The sequence below is a fragment of the Pseudophryne corroboree genome, chromosome 3, assembly GCF_028390025.1.
Source record: "Pseudophryne corroboree isolate aPseCor3 chromosome 3, aPseCor3.hap2, whole genome shotgun sequence".
NCBI classification, from domain to species: domain Eukaryota; kingdom Metazoa; phylum Chordata; class Amphibia; order Anura; family Myobatrachidae; genus Pseudophryne; species Pseudophryne corroboree.
Window position 1 is genome coordinate 695,596,496 of NC_086446.1, and position 19,088 is coordinate 695,615,583.

Here is a 19,088-nt window from a genome sequence, read left to right on the forward strand (position 1 = left end):
GGACAGAACATTTACGAAACTGTGGGTCATAAGTCATGGAGGTTACTGTGTTGACTGTGCAGACACCAGTCTTCCTGTTTTCCATGGAGACTTCATGCCCTATCCCAAGATGGCCACAGTGAGCTCTACTGAGCGTGTGCAGGGGCCATTTTGTGACTGTGTAGTGTGACTCTGTTGGAGACAGAAGTCTCCCGCTTGACTCCAGAAGGACCTGCGATCAGAGGCATAGGCAAACTATGCAAATGTCTTGGGCATTTGGAATGCCTAGGGGCACAAGCAGACTCTGCTGATTAAAATGATATGCGGCATGCCTATTTTGTGCGTGTTACTGCGGCTGTATCAGCATATGAAATGCTATGTTACAGTGTATTCCTGGAAATCATTGTAATGTAGCATTTCATATGTAGATACAGCCACAGTCACACACAGAATATAGGCATGCTAATCATCATTTTAATCAGCAGAAGCTGCTTGTGTGTCTTAGTCACATAGCAATGAAAATAAGACGCATTTTCTGCAAAAAAAACATTAGCAGAGCTGGATGGGAGCTGCATGGCATACTGAGGCAAAATGTATGAGGACACACCTGTATCCAAGCAGAGACAGAGGTCACAGTGTTAGTGGCCATGTGAGTTCTGTGTGTGGGTAGGTTCATTGTGCAATAGTGTTCGGCATATGTGTAAGGGGCATTATGTGTGTCATGTGTAAAAATGCATTAATAACGTGCGACATATGTGTAAGGGGCATTATGTGTGTCATTATCTGTATAACGGCATTAATAAAGGTTGGCATAATGTGTAAGGTGCATTATGTTTATAAGGACATTAATAATGTGTGTCATATGTGTAAGGGGCATTACTGTGTGGTATTATGTGTATAAAGGCATTACTAATGTGTGGCATTATGTGTATGAGGTGCTCTACTGTGTGGTGTAATGTATAGAAAAGGCACTACTGTGTGGACTCGTGAATAAAGAACAATATGGTGTGGTGTAATGTGAATAAGGATCAATTCAGTGTGATGTAATGTGAATAAGGAGCACTACTGTGAGGAGTAACGTATATAAGATAAAGTGGTACTACTGTGTGATGTAACGTGAAGAAGGGACACTATTGCATGATATAATATGAATAAAGTTGCACTACTTTGTTACATAATTTGAATTGGGGGTACTATTGTGTGGCCATGCCCCTTCCCAAAAGAATATGCCCCTTTTTGGGCTGCAGACCAAATGTGCGCACTGCTCCTATTTAAAATATAGGTGGTAGGAGCACCAAAATGAGGACTGATATGACTGAGGGGTGATGGTGATGGGAAAGGGGTGCAGGGTCAGAGGCGGAACTAGCAGCGGTGCTAGGGGGCACCAGCCAAAATCTTACCTAGGGCATCATATTGATTTGGACGACTCTGCCTGCAATTATCTGTATTATCTGTAATCCACAACGTGTTCCAGCATCCCGCACCACTACCTGTTTGGAGATTACACTCACCAGCAGGTGAGCTGTATGAAACCCCGCTCTGCTCAAGGTATGCTCCATCTCCACAGTAAATATACATTAAGTACGACTGTACCTGCTATCTATCAATAAACCAACGGCATCGGTTAAGCAACTGGGCTGTTCATAGTTTGAGTCATCCGCAAGTGTGTGTCTATATAACTCTGCATTTGCATGCACATCATTTCCTAATTTCCAACAAACTGGAGGTATGAGGATATATACTTGTGCCACTCACCAAGAAGCATGCTGCACCTAGAAGCAACATCCACATGCCTTTAAATTTAAAGTCGCAAGTACATTATGAAAAAAAACTGTAAACAAACAGCTAATTAATCTACTGGGAATAGTAACACACACCTTTCCTATGTCTGTGTACCGCAAAAATAATACTTCTACAAAACTACAAATTGTAGATGGTTGATCACAGTACTTTTCCTCAGAACAAAACATAATGATCTGAGTAATGATGGCAATGTAAATGTAAATACTTATTAAAATTATGACAGAATGATGAGGCTATATTTTAAATACAAAATGATCCAAATCAAGGGCACCTTCATCAGTGTCGTAACTAGAAATTTTTCTCCCTCAAGCCAAAACATTCTCTCCCCCCCCGCCCCCATAATTGCCACTAGCAAAGTGATTAATCTGCGTGTGCCGCAAAAAAGGGGGTGTGGTCTTGCTGAAATGGGTGTGGTTTTGCATAAAGGGGTGTGGTATTGCAGGAAAAGACTACCTTATACCCCAGTTTTGCAACCTGCACGCCCAGACGTTGGCCACCACAGGAATAAATAATCCTGATTCATGCCCCTTATATTATTTGTCCTTTTTCCTCCTTATAGTAATGTCCAGTATACATTATGCCACATACTGCAATGGCCCTTAGACATTATGCCACACACGATAATGCCCATTACACAATATGCCACACACTGCAATACCCCTGAGACATTAAACCACATACCACAATGCCCATGATATACTATACCACACCGCAATGCCTGCAACACATACCGCAATGCCCGTTATACCTTATGCCACACACCGCAATGCCCATTATACATTATGCCACACACTGCAATGCTCCTGAGACATTATACCACATACCACAATGCCCATCATATAGTATACCACACACCGTAATGCATGCAACACATACCGCAATGTCCGTTATACTTTATGCCACACACCGCAATGCCCATTATACATTATGCCACACACTGCAATGCCCCTGAGACGTTATACCACGTACCACAATGCTCGTGATATAGTATACTACACACCATAATGCCTGTGACACATTATGACACACCGCAATGTCCGTGATACATTATGCCACACACCGCAATGCCCATTACACATTAAGCCCTACAGTAAGACTTCTAATTACTTTTAAATTACCTGCTCGTTGCCAGGGGTTTCATGCTCTTGGTTCCATGCACGGTACCAGGGGTTTTCATGCTCAGGGTGTCATGCTCGTTGCCAGGGGTTTCATGCACTAGGTGTTATGCTTGTTGCCAGAGGAATCATGTGCTGGGTTCAAGCTTGTTGCCAGGGGGTAATATTCATTGCCAGGGGTTTCATGCACTGGGTATCATACTCGTTGCTATGGGGTAATGCTTGTTGCCAGGGATTTCAAGAGCTGGGTGTTGTGCTTGTTACCAGGGGGTAATGCTAGTTGCTAGGGCTGTGCTCCCAGTGCCACATATGCCCCCAGTGCCACATATGCCCCCAGTGCCAGATATTCCCCCACAGTGTCTCAGTTCTATTCAAAGACGATGTAGCTAGCAAAGGGAAGGTAGTGTCTCCTGACAAATATAACTCAGTTGGCAATGAGGGTTTCTTGGTTAAATAAACTCAGTCTCTATCAGTTAAAGGGTCTTACTTTCACTTGCACCAATAATTCAGCCTTTTCCAAATTAAGTATCTAACTTGTACTCTGCACAAATAGCTCAGTCTCTAATGTCCCAACAGTGTTAAAGCAGGGTGACGGTTGTCTTTACTAACCCCTTGGCAGGAATTGACTTGCGGATATGGCGCTATGCTGTCTGTGCCCTTTACACTGCATAGCATGTGACCATTTGGATACTTTGGCTGAGTGTCTGGTCTGCCCATGGCTTAGGTCACAATCAATCTCAATGTACTCATTCAAAACTCTAGGGTGGAGGTATTCACTTGCAGGACCAGTTTCAACTGCTCCTCACTGTTACATGATGGTTGCGGCGTCCATGCCTTTCACTATGCCGGTTTCTGGCTGCGACATCTCGCACTCGCTCACCTGGCTTTTGGCTTCCTGGTAGCACCCCGCTGCTTCTACTCTGCAGTGCTGCTCTTACTAGCCAGCGTGACCCTGCAGTTGGCATCCGTTCTCAGCTCCTGCTCTGCTCCTCTCTCAGCATGCGTTCAGCACCTCCAGACGTCCCTGCAGATTCCTCCTTCTTCCCACAAGGCTCCTCTGCTCCTGGACTGCCTTGTCCAATCAGCCATCAGTTTCCAGACCATGTGATCAGACCAGGGTCCACACTTAACTCCTATGCCAGCACTTGCTCTTTCTGCTATGGACCTGTAAGTATAACTTTAAAAGGGACACACACCATTTTCCGGGGTGCCACATTAACTGTGTGGGCCAAGCTCAGGAATGTCTCGCATTCTGGAGCAAGTAAAATTTGCTAGCATCACATCCCTCAAAGTAACCTATGGGGGCTGCAGCTGCTGTCGGGAATGGAGATATCTGCCATGAACCCTCCTTCATACATTGGGAGGACACTAAATATTTTCTGATATCCCCCGAAAATGGGTGTTATCTGAGAATTTACTGCAAATATTAAATAGCCCTCATAGTGACACAGGGCAGCTGTCACTGGCCATGATGAAAAGCCAACATGCAGGACCTTCCCACAGGTCCTAATGTCTGATATCTGTTGTGCTGTGTGTGTGTGTGTGTGTGTGTGTGTGTGTGTGTGTGTGTGTGTGTGTGTGTGTGTGTTTATTATTTTACCCTGGAGATTACAGCCATGGCTCGGCGTTAGGAGTAGGGGGTGTAACACTATGAATAGGGTGTATCTCAGGGACCTGCACAGTGGACTACATGTTATTTTAATATAGATACAGTATGTATGTTTCATGTGTTTAAACTGTGAGCTTTTCCAATAAACCATATAGTCAGACGGGGCTGGTGCTAGGGTGTACAGCGCCCCTCTTCAAACTATACATTTATACTCTCCTTCCTGCCCATACTTTAGAAAGGTACAAGGTGCGCCACAAAAAAGAGTGTGTGGTCTCACAAGGATGGTGCATGGCCATACAGTAGTAACCCCATTTTAAATTACATCACAAAGTAGCACAATCTTATTTACAGTACACTGATCCATATTACACCACATAGAAGTTCCCCTTATTCATGTTACGCAACACAATAGGACTCCTTTTCACATTATACCACACATAGTGGCCCTTATGTACATAGCGCCACATAGTAGTGCCCCTTATACACAATGCCCACAGTAGCAGTGCCCCATATACACATAATGCACAGAGTAGTAGTGCCCCTTATATACAATGCCCACAGTAGTAGTGCCCCATATAGACACAATGCCCACAATAGTAGTGCCCCTTATACACAATGACCTCAGTAGCAGTGCCCCATATACACATAATACCCAGAGTAGTAGTGCCCCCTATACAATGAACACAATATTATTGCCCCATATACACACAATACCCTCAGTAGCAGTGCCCCATATACACATAATACCAGTAGTAGTGCCCCTTATACCATGCCCACAATAGTAGTGCCCCATATACACACAATGCCCACAGTAGTAGTGTCCCTTATACACAATGACCTCAGTAGTAGTGCCACTTGTACACATAATGCCCACAGTAATGCTGATTAGACATTATGCCAACCATACAGCAGAGGCAGGTCCAGAAAAAATGACAGAGCGGGCACCATGATAGGGGAAAGGGGGAGGTTAATAATACTTGGTACCAGAAAAGAGGTATGATCTCACAACAAGGGATGTGGCAGAGGGACATACTCAGATATAGAGGCATACACAGGGTGACATACACAGGGTGACAGAGAGGCATACACAAGGTGACAGTGGCACACATACATGGGGTGACAGGTGGACATATGCACGGTGACAGAGGGACATATACATGGAGTGACAGAGGGACAAATATGTGGGGTGACAGAGAGACAAATATGCGGGGTGACAGAAGGACATATGCAAGGTGACAGAGGGGAAATATGTGGTGTGACAGAGGTAATATAACAGGGTGATAGATGGACATATATGTGAGGTCAAATGGTACACATGGTGACAATGCACATCCCCCCCTTCCCCCTCTAAATCCTTTTTGGACAGCACCCTATTATTGTTCCCCTCATTCCATTAGCCACTGACCTGGCCAGCCACCACTGCAGTGTGTTTGCTAGCTGTGCAGGGTCCTATGCTGTGTGTACCAGCTGACTGGAGTTAACTGCCATTGCAAGCTAGCAACGACTGCTGGGGCTCCAGCAATTGCTGGGACCTACTGTATGGTGGCTGTCTGGCTCCCCTCCAACATGGCTGCGGCAATTCACAGGTGCAGCTTGGAGGAGCGGGGAGGGAGGGGTAAAGACTGGAGAGGAGAGCTACGCTTCCTAGCTGACGTTGCCGGCGCATAGAGTTTGACAGGTGCAGCAGTGGCCGGCAGCACCGTACATCACCGCAGAGAGCAGCAGGGTAGCAGAGCAGGGAGAGCGCATCTCCAGGCCATCCCCTCCCTGCTTTGCATACCCTTGCTGATCGGGTAGCGCCAGGCCTGTAGTCAGATACACCATAACAATATTAAATTTAGCACAGTAGACTGAGGTTTGTTTAATCCAAAGTTGGTAAAATGACTTCAGAAACATTGAAGTTATAATTTGCCAGGTCTGCATGTATTTCTCACACTGCCTTTTTTTTGTAAGATGACAGAAAGGTGTTGTAGATCTAACTGGTTTAAAAGTACTACCTTATAATTAGAGAATTAGCTGGTGGTGGAGACTCACCTTATTTATTAACACGCTCATCCCCTCATATATAGCTATATGATGGTGGGATATTGAATCTATATGTGACACCACAAGGGAGTGCCAACTGATGCAGTACTTCATTGAGAAGGTACAGGAACTTGAAGCTTGATGTCCAATTTAGAAGGACCAGAGCTTGGTTCAGAGGAAACAAGAGCTTGCCATATGGAAAGTTTGGGATGGGAGGGTGGCAGAGACGTGTGGTAAGGTCAATAGCTGGGTAAGCACAGGCTAATATCAGTGCCAGATTTACACACACATATATGAACCCCGATGGTTCATGTAGGCATTATAGATAGATAGATAGATAGATAGATAGATAAATAGATAGATAGATAGATAGATAGATAGATAGGTAGGTAGGTAGATAGATAGATAGATAGATAGATAGATAGCAATTGTGTTTTTCTGATCAACTAATAACACCAAAACAGTTTGTTGCAGAAAGTTGTAGGTAAATTATAAGACTAGCCAAGACAATTTGGCTCCCAGTGCGATCAGTAAAAAAATGCACAAACATATACATAAAAAAAAATTATTCACTCCTGGCGGGGGGCTGTGTCCTTGATAAAATGGACGTGGTCTCTCTAACATGGAAGTGGCTTCGCACGAAAATACTACCTTACACCCCAGTTTTGGACTCAGCGACCACAGGAAAGAAAAAAATTCCACCATTTTAAGTCCCACGCAGTAATGCCCCTTGCACCATATTATGCCCCTGCACCATTTAATGCCACACATCGCAATGCCTGTGATACATTATGCCCTACAGTGAAGCTTCTAATTACCTTTAAATTACTAGTTCGTTGCCAAGGGTTTCATGCTCTGGGTTATATGCTCATTGACAGGTGTGTAATACTCATTGCCGGGGTGTAATGCTCGTTACTGGGGGTTTTATGCACTGGATGTCATGATCATTGCCAGTGGTGTTGCTCGTTACCATTGGGTTTAATGCTAGGGGTGTCATGCTCATTGCCATGAATGTAATGCTAATTGGCTGGAAGTTCATGTGCTGGGTGTCATGCTCATTGTCAGGGGTTTTGCTCATTTCCAGGGGTTTCATGTTCTGTGTGTCATGCTCGTTGCCCCTGCCAGGGGCGCTTAATGCTCGTTGCCAGGGGTTTCATGCTCTGTGTGTCATGCTCGTTGCCCCTGCCAGGGGCGCTTAATGCTCGTTGCCAGGGGTTTCATGCTCTGTGTGTCATGCTCATTGCCACTGCCAGGGGTGTTTAATGCACGTTGCCGGGGGTTTCATGCACTGGGTTTCATCCTCCAGGTACCGGAGGAGCCACTAGCGACTGCTCATTGGTGTCAGCGGCCCCTCCAGTCCCTGCTATTACTGGCTGGCCCCTCCTCCAACCCACTCAGAGCACTCATCAAGTGATGTCACAACGCAACGGCATAATTTCACGAAACTCTGCCCCCCAAGCAGAGTGGTATAGGTGGGAGGAGGCGGAGTGGTAATAGCAGCCGGCAGATGTTGCAGCAGGTGCCCCGTGTGATTGTTTGTCATATCCACTGCTAGAAATGGCTCTGCATGGCCAGCACTCACCCCTCCATCGGGTCAGCTACCGCAATCGTTCTGACAGCAGTAAAGCAGTTCTTACTCCCAACCTCCTCCTCCTGGCTGTAACACTGGCAGCAGCAATAACTCCCCTCCCTACTCATGTTCCCTTACCCCACAACATCCCACCCTCTTTACAAGTTCCGAGGATCACCTTAATGTGCTTCATACACTTGGACCAGTCTTGCTGGTTGGTTGGTTGGTGTGTGTGTGTGTGTGTGTGTGTGTGTGTGTGTGTGTGTGTGTGTGTGTCTCTTGCAAGTTTTATAAATGACAATTTATTGCATGCATATACAGGCACTGCATTTTTTGATTATATGTTCATATTATCTACAATAAATAGTTTTTTATGCATTATCGATTTACCCTCATTAAGCCTATTGTAAAAAAAATAGGATTGATTTGCACTATGAAGACATACATTTTATATTTTTGCATTGTGGTTACAGGGGGTAGGCTAATCAAATGCAGATGTAGCATAGTACGGGCGTGTCATCAGAGTAACAATAGAGTGACATGGGCATGATGCTGAAAGTGGATGCATACAGAGATGCTGAATTGCTTACATTGAAGGCCATACTTAGTCTATGAGCTGCACATACCCAAGGCCTGGTGGAAGTTCAATGGTGCAACTACTCGTGGCCCCTAAAGACGCACAAAGCATGATTGCAGCATCTGTAAACAGTGACAGTGGGCATCTCTCTGTCCTTGCACATTCGGACGCACAGATGTACACCAGGTAAGAGCTTTTCAGCAGCATTAAAATAAAGTACTGTAGCAGACACAACTGCTGCAAAAGATGCAAGGAATAATGACCCTGGGGCCAACTCGGAATCAGGCCCTATGAGGAGGGATACTGCCCCCCTTGACAGACCGCACCCCATCAGCAGACCCCATCTTCATTAGGGTTGATTCCAGATATTTCCCGGGCTAGTTTTCCATTCTATTCCGCCCCTGGGCAGAAAGAACTAAAGTGGGCAGAGAGAACTAAAACATTTTTAAAACCCACTACACTGCACTAACTCTTCTTACTAGCTAGTGCTGCCCTCTACCTGGCAGGGGGTATGTTACTCACAGGAGTGGGAGTAGGCCAACACTGTGCCCAATATCAGCAGACACTCACCAGCTCATTTCCCTGCATTTTAGCCATCTTGATCATCAAGCAATTCAAACAATAATTTCAAGTGCTCTCAATAAATAAAATGCAGCTTTTAATAACCTTTCCAATGAAAGTCTAAAATAAAGTACAATGGTAAAAAATACAAAAAATGCTGGTGTATTAGTGTAATGTATAGCGTCAACAAGGGAATGAAAGTGCAAACAAATAAAAATGAAAATAAAAATTATAGAAAAAAAATAAAAATAGAAATACTAATAATTCAATAAATATAAAATCAACCAAAAAATAATAATAAACAATAAAATAAACAATGGAACTGAAAATCCAAATAAGGCTTCACAGTATATAGAAAAGACCTCCTCCCCAAATATTGGTATGTATCTAGTTATGAGTTATGCCTCTGGATCTGCCATTTGACTAATAGGGATGCAGTTTAGATGGGATCCTGGTGATCAGAATACCGACATCGAAATCCCAAACAACATCATAAGACCGGCGTCAAAATCCAGACGGAGGTCGGGATCCCAGCATCAAAATACAGATGCCTGGAATCCCGAACGTTCTTCCAGCGGGATGCGCTCACGTCCTGCCGCTATGAGGGGAGGTTAGGTTTAGGCATTAGAACAGGAGTTAAGGTTAAGGTGCAGGGATAGGAAGGTTAGGGTTATGTACCGGGGAGGGGAGGTTAGGGTTAGGCACCAAGTGGGGAGGGTTAGATTTAGGCAGTGGGGAAGGGAGGGTTAGGGTTAGGCACCACAGGGGAGTGTTAGGGTTAGGCACCCACAAGGGAGTGTTAGGGTAGGGGGCAGGGGAGGGTTTTGGTACTTTTTGAGGGGCTGTCGGGATTCTGATGGTCGGGATGCCACTGTCGAGATTCTCACCACTGACATCCCGTCTATTGGGATATCATACTGAATCCGACTAATTAAACTAAAACTTGCAACTAGCAAAGCCTTTCTGTATCTTTGTCCTACATTACTCATTAAGTCATTAAAGCTGTTCATGGCCTGAGTGGCAGGAGAGATGTGGAGCTGGTTCAGGAGTCGGGAGATCCTGCCAGCTTGCCATCAGCAGATCTTGCTCACAGAGAAGGTCTGGTGAAATATATGCAGGGTCCAGTGGCCGGGATTCGGAGAAGTCGTGTCCTGAGAAGTGTGAAGTCGCCAGCAGCATCTCTGTCAACGGGACCCTGCTCAGCAGCCTCCCTTTACATTGATAAATTCCCCAGTCCATGTGGGTTTGCGTGTCTGTGTAACTGATATATAGCTCTGTTATAGTAGGTCTCACTGTTTTAAGGGGATGGATCTCTCTCTAATACCACTGGAATTTCTGTATAGTATATAGTTTGAAGTTATTTATTTTCCACGATTATATTTAGAGATGCGTGCTGACTCCGGTGTTTTGGTTTTGGGCCTGCATTAACTGTTTTGGATTTGATTTGGTTTTGCCAAAACCACCCTCAGGTGTTAAGGCTTTGCATCTGTACTTTTTTTTTTAAATTGTTAAAAACTGCTAAAATCACATACTGTAATTTGGGCCTTTGTTTGTTCCTACAGTATTATTAACCTACAGATGGGTCCTCTGTTATCTTGGCTGGCTGAGGCGTTAGTCGCGATCGGGCATACGCAGCGTACCGGGGTACAGGTAGGCGCGCCTAGTCGCAGAGAGGTTTGCCTAGTCGCAGGGAGGCGCACAGAGCGTTTGTCGTTACCTTTAAGTGTAATACCTGCGATCATCCACCAGATGTCGCCTTTTACAATCACCACTGCGCATGCGTGTGGTCTCCCGTAAAATACAATACTGAAATACATAGTAAGAACTATTTTACTAGTGCGTCTCATTACGCTACATTATTTCATACAGTATATAACAGTATAACAGTACAGACGCAAATAGTACAGCATATACAGATGCAAACAAACGTGTTAAAGCCACAGTATGGTCCATTTACAGTACTTTAGGAATATGTGAGGGTCCAAGTCCGATAAATCAACATAAAACCAGTAGTGTACACAGATGCACATTGTTGCCTATTGATGTTAGGGATATTGTATGTTAGCGTCCTAATCCCGTAGCCATTACGGCGTAATCAAAACCAATGGACTTATTCATCTGTCGGTGGCGAAGTGTCCGAGTGGTGAAGTGTTCCGCTTCCTATGCTTAGAGTCCCAGGTTCGATTCCTAAAGTACGAGTGCATGTTAGTTTCTTCCAGACACTTTATTATTATTTTTATTTTTATATCTATCGTACTGTAGTATACTTTCACATTCAATACAAGTGTGCATACAAGTTTTACAAGCAGGGCAAAGCTGCAGGAGCGTTTCTACTGTTAAAGTTCTATGCACCGTACGGTACACATACTGTACAATTCTGTAGCAAGGCAGACTCAATTAAAATGGTTACCGCCTGTGACTCCTTGCCCCATGGAGGCAATCGGCTACGGAGCAAGTAACAGCACAGGTTTTGCAGGCTATGGGCCGATGCTGAAGAAGCGTCACAATCCCCTTGCTAAAATACAGTACACAGGGGCGATAAGGATAAGCAAGGTCTATGCACATAACGATACACCGGACTCGATCACATCGCAAACTGACAAAATGTCCGAGGTACGTGAACCCCTGCCTTGGGGCAGCACTCAGCTATGGAGCGAGCGATGGCATAGGTTTTGCAGGCTATGGTCCAATGCTGAAGATGCGTCACAATCCCCTAGCTAAAATACAGTACACAGAGGCGATAGGGATAAGCGAGGTCTATACACCTAACGATACACCGGACTCGATCGCATTGCAAAGTGACAAAATGTCCGAGGCACGTGAATCCCCGCCTTGTGGCAGCACTCAGCTATGGAGCGAGCGACGGCAAAGGTTTTGCAGGCTATGGTCCAATGCTGAAGGAGCGTCACAATCCCCTAGCTAAAAATCAGTACACAGGGGCGATAGGGATAAGCGAGGTCTATGTACATAACGATACACCAGACTCGATCGCATCGCAAAGTGACAAAATGTCCGAGGTACGTGAATCCCCACCTTGTGGCAGCAGTCAGCTATGGAATGAGCAACGGCATAGGTTTTGCAGACTGTGGGCCAATGCTGAGGGAGTGTCACAATTGCTTGAACAGTTAGTTGCGTCAGAATACACTAATTTATATTTACTGGTACTTTATGTCTATGGGTGTTCATTACCGCTGTGTATTGTATTGTGCATTGTATATAGCGGAATGAGTCGCTCCTTCAGATTTACTCTGATTTATGTGAAACCTGTGTGCATCCTTTCATTGAATGTATTACAAAAACAATAATAATAAAAAAAGTAAATGTCATGGGAACACAAAAAAAAAAGGTTGCACTTTGGGACTCAAACCCAGGACTCTCAGCGTGGCAGGTGGGAGCCTTCATCGCTAGCCCACGATGCTTCATGGGAGATTCACAAGTTCATGTGTAAAAGTACTGCAAAGAGCGATTCCTTCCCATTGGTGTTGGTTTATGCCTTAGGGGATTCGGATGCTCACACAGTACATGTATTTCAAAAGCACAGTATTTTCCACTGCCTCCCCCTACCCCCATCGCCCTGCCCCCCTGGGTGCCTGCACAGGTCATGCAGTAGACAGGGAGGGAGTTCAGTTCAGGTACAATACACAAACGACGATGATCTACAGTACTGTGTTGCTCAGTGAGTTGCGTCAGAATACACTAATTTATACTCATTACAACTGTGTATTGTATATAGCGGAATGAGTCGCTCCTGCAGATTTACTCTGATTTATGTGAAACCTGTGTGCACCCTTCCATTGAATGTATAACAAAGAAAAAATAATAATAACGTGAATGTCACAGGAACACATAAAAAAAAGTTGGCACTTCCTTCCCATTGGTGTTGGTTTATGTCTTAGGGCAGGCATGTCCAAACTGTGGCCCTCCAGCTGTTGAGAAACTACACACCCCAGCATGCCCTGACACAGCTTTAGCTTTCACTAACAGCAAAACTGTGTCAGGGCATGCTGGGATATGTAGTTTCCCAACAGTTGGAGGGCCGCAGTTTGGACATGCCTGTCTTAGGGGATTTGAACGCTCATACAGTACATGTATTTCAAAAGCACTGTATTTTCCACCACCTACCCCTACCCCTACCCCCATCGCACTTCCCCCCTGGGAGCCTGCACACTTCATGCAGTAGACAGTGAGGGAGTTCAGGTCAGGTACAATACACAAATGCCAATGATCTACAGTACTGTGTTGCTCAGTTACTTGCATCAGAATACACTAATTTATACTCATTACCACTGTGTATTGTATATAGCGGAATGATTCTCTCCTGCAGATTTACTCTGATTTATGTGAAACCTGTGTGCACCCTTCCATTGAATGTATACCAAAGAAAAAATAATAATAAAGTGAATGTCACGGGAACACATAAAAGAAAAAAAAAAGGTTGGCACTTTGTAAATCGAACCCGGGACTCTCAGCATGGGAGGCGGGAGCCTTCATTGCTAGCCCATGACGCTTCATGGAAGATTCACAAGTTCATGTGTAAAAGTACTGCAAAGAGCGATTCCTTCCCATTGGTGTTGGTTTATGCCTTAGGGGACTCGGACCCTCATACATGTATTTCAAAAGCATGGTATTTAGTGCACTTTACATTCTTTAAAGTCAATGAGCTACATTATTCCTTTCACACATTAGTTGCGTCTGCATACACAATCTTGCATCTGCATACACGAGTGTTTTAACATTTTCATTTGTGAATGTATAAACTATTTATTTATTTTTTAACTCTCTCTGTCTGACCATTTTTCACCATCTATTAACATTACAGTCGTCACTGACCATTTGCCAGAGCTTGTAGATCAATCCGCTGCTATTCGATCTAAAGTACTGGATTAATGGAGCATTAGCCACCCAGTGGTGGAGGTTTGTATTGCATGCTGAGTATCTAGTTGCGCCTCAACGCGCCTGTCCGTGATTAAACTCAGCAACCTAAACTATCGCCTAGGCGTGACTAACCCTCCATCTAGGTGCAGAAACAGTCAAGATAACGGAGGACCCATCTGTATATAACATTACTTTCCAGTCAATTTTGACCACCTCACAGCTCATAATATTGTTTTCATCCAGATTAGGCCAAAGGCAAGCAAGCTGGCTGGCTTGTAAGCGACAGAACAGCGGCACAAATACACAACCATTTATAGTACATCTATGAAACATTGCCACACAGCAGTGGCAGAAATGAAAAGTGGTGAAAGATGGAATTGTCCTTGGGATATGTTGGATATTAAAAAGTACATGCACAGTTTAACAAACCAAGCACTTCAACGACAGGGACTGCCACTTTTTTGGCTGAAGTGCTTGGATTGTTTGGGCCCCCATAAAACAAGCTACCTATATGTTTAAAGCAGCTAAGCTAACAGCTATGCAGTGGCAAGATGTCATCATCATTACCATCCTCACCCTCATCAGTGTGTACTCATCTACACACAATATCAATTCATCCTTGCTGGAATCCATCTTTATAGAAGTCTCTATAGTTTGATGTAATTGTCAGCAAAGGTCTATAACATGGAAAGTCTAGTTCATTTTGATGAACATCATCTTTTCCATATTTTGAGGACGTAACCTCTTACGCCAATTTACTGACAAGGTTCCCAGTTGTGCTGAAAACTCTTTCTGAGTACACACTGGAGGGTGGGCAGCTTAAGTAATGCAAGCAAGTTTGTACAACTTCCAGTACTCAAAGGGACTCTGTGAAATACCTATTTGTATGTGGTTATTTAAATAATCCTCCACCATTCTTTGGATGGTGACCGTATTAGATGCAGTTATGGTAGAGGTGTTACTAATTTTGGGCAATTCTTTTAGACCTAACCAAATGTCAAAATGTTGTGTTGATGCCTCTGCATCACCACTGGGTCTCTTGGGAAAATTTAGTATTTTCCTGACAACAGCAGTTGCCAGGGAAACTTAAGTGGGAGACATTGTCGTATCATGTGCCACTTGAGCAGACAAATTGCTCACAATAAGCTATTTGTATCGCTTATGATAGGGGCCAGTTGGAAAGAAAGACATGAACCTAGGATCAAGTACGGTTGCCAAAATGTAATGATCCAATTTCAAGATATTGGCAACCTTTGGCTCCTGGCAATCTACAAGTGTGACATAATTAGCAGAAACGCTTTGTTTAATCTCCTCCTTAATTTCTCAAGCTGCTTTTCCAAAAGTCTTATTAGGGTTGAACACGATGGGCAATTTGCCTCTATTCAACCTCAATTACTATGTAATGCTCCTCTCATTTCTTAAAAAACTCTGTACCACCAGGTTGATTGTCTGAGCAAAATGTGGGACATGTTGGCATTCACCCAGCTGTAACACTTTCACAATACTTGTGGTGTCATCAGAAATAACAAATGCTGAGGAGAGTCTAAGCAGTGTAAGCCATTTTGCTATGACATCCCTTAGTTTTTCTAACAGGTTCTCATCAGTATACATCTTAGTGAAGCCAGCGATACAGAGAGTACCCTGCCTCTGAATGAACTGGCGTTGTTTGTTAGAAGATGCTGCTCTTCCTGCTGCTAAAGGCAATTCGCCCACTCATTGGGCAGTCACGGTCATGTAATCTTTAGTTTGGCTGGTTCCTCATGTCCACATCTGTGGTTGAGTGGACAGTGGGTACAATGGCATTTTATAGGCCAATAATTAGTTTTTTTAACATCCTGGCACAGCTGAGGAATTGCTTGTATAGCAAAATGGAACCAAGGTAAAATGTGGTAGCCGGGTCACAGGACCTCAGTTACTCAGTTGTAGCTGTCTAAAACCCACTGCAGTAATGGCAGATATTAGATACAGATTTAAAACCAGCATAGCCGTCACAGCGTCATTGATCTGCTGTCCTTGCTTCCTCTTGCAAAGTATTGTTTAACAGTCAATTTTTGTTTGAAACTACTAGTAGTCTTCTTGGTCAACTTCTGGGATAAAGATCCACCCCCAACAGCAGCAGCACTAAACCTAGCACTAAAGGATTCCTCTGAGGAATCCTGGATAGGGAAGGAGTCACTTAGCATTATCCTGGATGCAGGACTACCTCTAGTGAGGATATTGATGATGAGTGTGTTGGCATAGGAGCTTGCAGGTGCTGAGATCTAGCTGAGAGAAGAGAGCTAGCTGATGCTGGGCTGCCTGTTAGTTTTTTAGGACAAATGTCTGAATTTCTCTAAAACGTTCCATGATTTTGCTGCAAATGATGCCACAGGGAGTAGGTTCCTAGTTGGTTAAGGTCCCTACCTCTACTTACTGTGACTTTACAAACTCTACAAATGGCTAGATAAGTGTTCTCAGAATTTGGGTAAAAATAATTCCACACAAAATAAGTTTTGGTCTTATGCCTAGGCATGACAACGGACATCTTATTATGGACAAAAACTGCTTCCACTGGTGCTTAACTTACACAAATAACATCCTCATCACCAACATCCTTGCACTTCCATGGTAACATCCTCATTTTCTAAGTCAGCATGTTGACTTATGCTGTTCATCCCCACTTTTGCAGAGAGTACAGCAATGGTGAAAGGAGGCTTCTCTATGGGTACAGTATCAGGAAGGTCAGGCTCACACATAGGACTCGTGGACACACTTAGACTCTCCTCAGGGATATGTGATATTTCTGAACACACAATTTGTTCTACTGCCTTAGTGGTTTTCATTTTTTGACACCTTTTCTAGACTCTAGACTGTATATTTATTAAAAGTCAATTTGGGGGGCGTGGTCTGGGTGCTGGAGGAGACAGACGTGCCTGGTGTGAGCTCCTGGAAACCATAGCCCAAATTCCTTTTTTTCTACTGCTCTCTGCTCCTCCCAAACCACCCTATTCTCACTGCTGCCCTCCTTGCACCTCCGGCTGAGACCCCTGAAGTGCCGCGGAGTCGGGGAGCAGTTTTAACTGCTCCCGCGGATTGCGGCCTACGGGGCTGAGAGAAGCCGGGACCTCGAGTTGGGCTTCGGGCCGGAAGCGGCTCCGAGACCCTCTACACGGGCCGCAGACGTCGCCTGGAGCTCCGTACTCTCCGCGGACGCTGGCCGCCGGCCGCGAATAGCGGTGCCTCCCTGTCCCCGGCCCCAACAGATGAATATTCACCCGGCAGAGACCCAGTAACCCGGCGAGCGAAACGGCACGAGAAGACGCCCGGCGGCCATATTGGAAGCCTCATAAGGTACTGTGCTCTCACTGCTGCCAGGCCGCTGAACGGAGCTTCGGTACCTGGTCTGAAACGCTGAGGTGCCTAAGTGTGAGGAGGGGAAGGGGGACCCATGAGGCTGGGACAGACAGGCCTTGGTGCACCATATAAGTAACCATAGTGCTCCCTTCACCCATCCATCAATCAATCCATCCATCCATCCACCCATCCATCCATCCAGCCATCCACATACCAAATTAGACATCTACGGTGATACCTTGCTTGGTGGCCTGGGGACACGCAGATTCACCCCCTTCGGGCCATATCGGATATATTACCACTGCAAGTGGACGAATGGGGCCCTAACCTCATACATGTCTGCCTGATGCCACCCTAAAGACCACGTGGGGGCTTATGCACGGCGACGACCCTCATGCTTAACAGTGCCGAGGATATATGAAAAGGTAATCCTACACCGCTTTATTTAAAGACCGATCTCATGGTGAGAGGGATAAAGAATAAGAAAAAGGCCAAGACCAAGCCGGACGCGACTCCGCTCCCTGTGAACCGGCGCTCATCAGACTTACGTCAATTCCTAACTTCCCCAACCTCATCCCCCGCTGCTTCTTTTACTGTCCCGACCTCCCCGAGTTTACACGATCCTGTGGATGGCATGGCCTCTCCTGGGACTCTGGTCCCCCCATAGGCCCTCTCTCTGTCTGCGGAGATAAGCGAAATATTGTCTCATGTACGGACACTTCCTACGAAACAAGATTTCTCCGCTTTGGAGTCTCGCCTACTTTCCACCATTACTCAGGAAGTGACAGCGCTCCGACAAGACATGTCTCAAATCGCGACACGAGTAGATGTCCTGGAACGCCATGAATTGTCAGCGTTGGACTCTCTGATCAAATTTCGGGAAGTGCTATTTCACGAACAGGATGATATCTCCTTCCTGAAATCACGCATTGAGGACATGGATAATCGCGGCCGGCGAAATAATATTAGAGTCAGGGGCCTGCCTGAGAGCGTCCAGCAAACAGACCTGGTAGACGCCTTATCTAAGATATTTGGGGAACTTACTGACCTGGATCCGAACAAGGACATTATATTCGATAGAGCTCACAGAGCCCTCCGTCCTCGAGGCTTGCCCTCCGACAGACCACGGGACGTGATTTGTAGGCTCCACTATTACGCCCAAAAAGAGGAAATAATGAGGTCGGCCCGTCAACTGGACAGCATTTACTTTCAAGGCGACAAGATTCAGATATTTCCTGACCTTGCCTGGTCGACCTTACAACAACGTCGCGCCTTGAAACCTCTTACAGACTCTCTCAGGAAACTCGAGCTGAAATACAGATGGGGCTTTCCATTCTCCCTCCAGGTCTCTCATGGCGGCAAAATTGCGAGTCTCTCTAGACCGTCGGACTTACAGGCTTTCTTCACGATCCTGGGAATCCCTCCGGTTCTGGTTCCAGACTGGGACGCCTTTCACCACCTTCCGGACTTGCCTGTTGTACTCCCTCCAGATGATGCGTGGCAGCAAGTTCGTTCCCGCAGATGCGGGGATCCACTCCTGGCCCACGTCCTTCGAAGCCTCCTTGAATGAGAAGTCTTGTCCCGAGTGGATGTAAATTTGCTTGCTGTATATGTTATACATTGAGTCTTTCTCTTTCTTAA

General features: G+C 45.2%; 1 protein-coding gene across 1 annotated transcript in view; it reads right to left on the reverse strand.

Moving 5' to 3' along the window:
* DNTT (DNA nucleotidylexotransferase) overlaps window positions 1-19,088 on the reverse strand; it is a 1,050,501-nt gene that overhangs the window by 691,030 nt on the left and 340,383 nt on the right. The window lies entirely within an intron of this gene.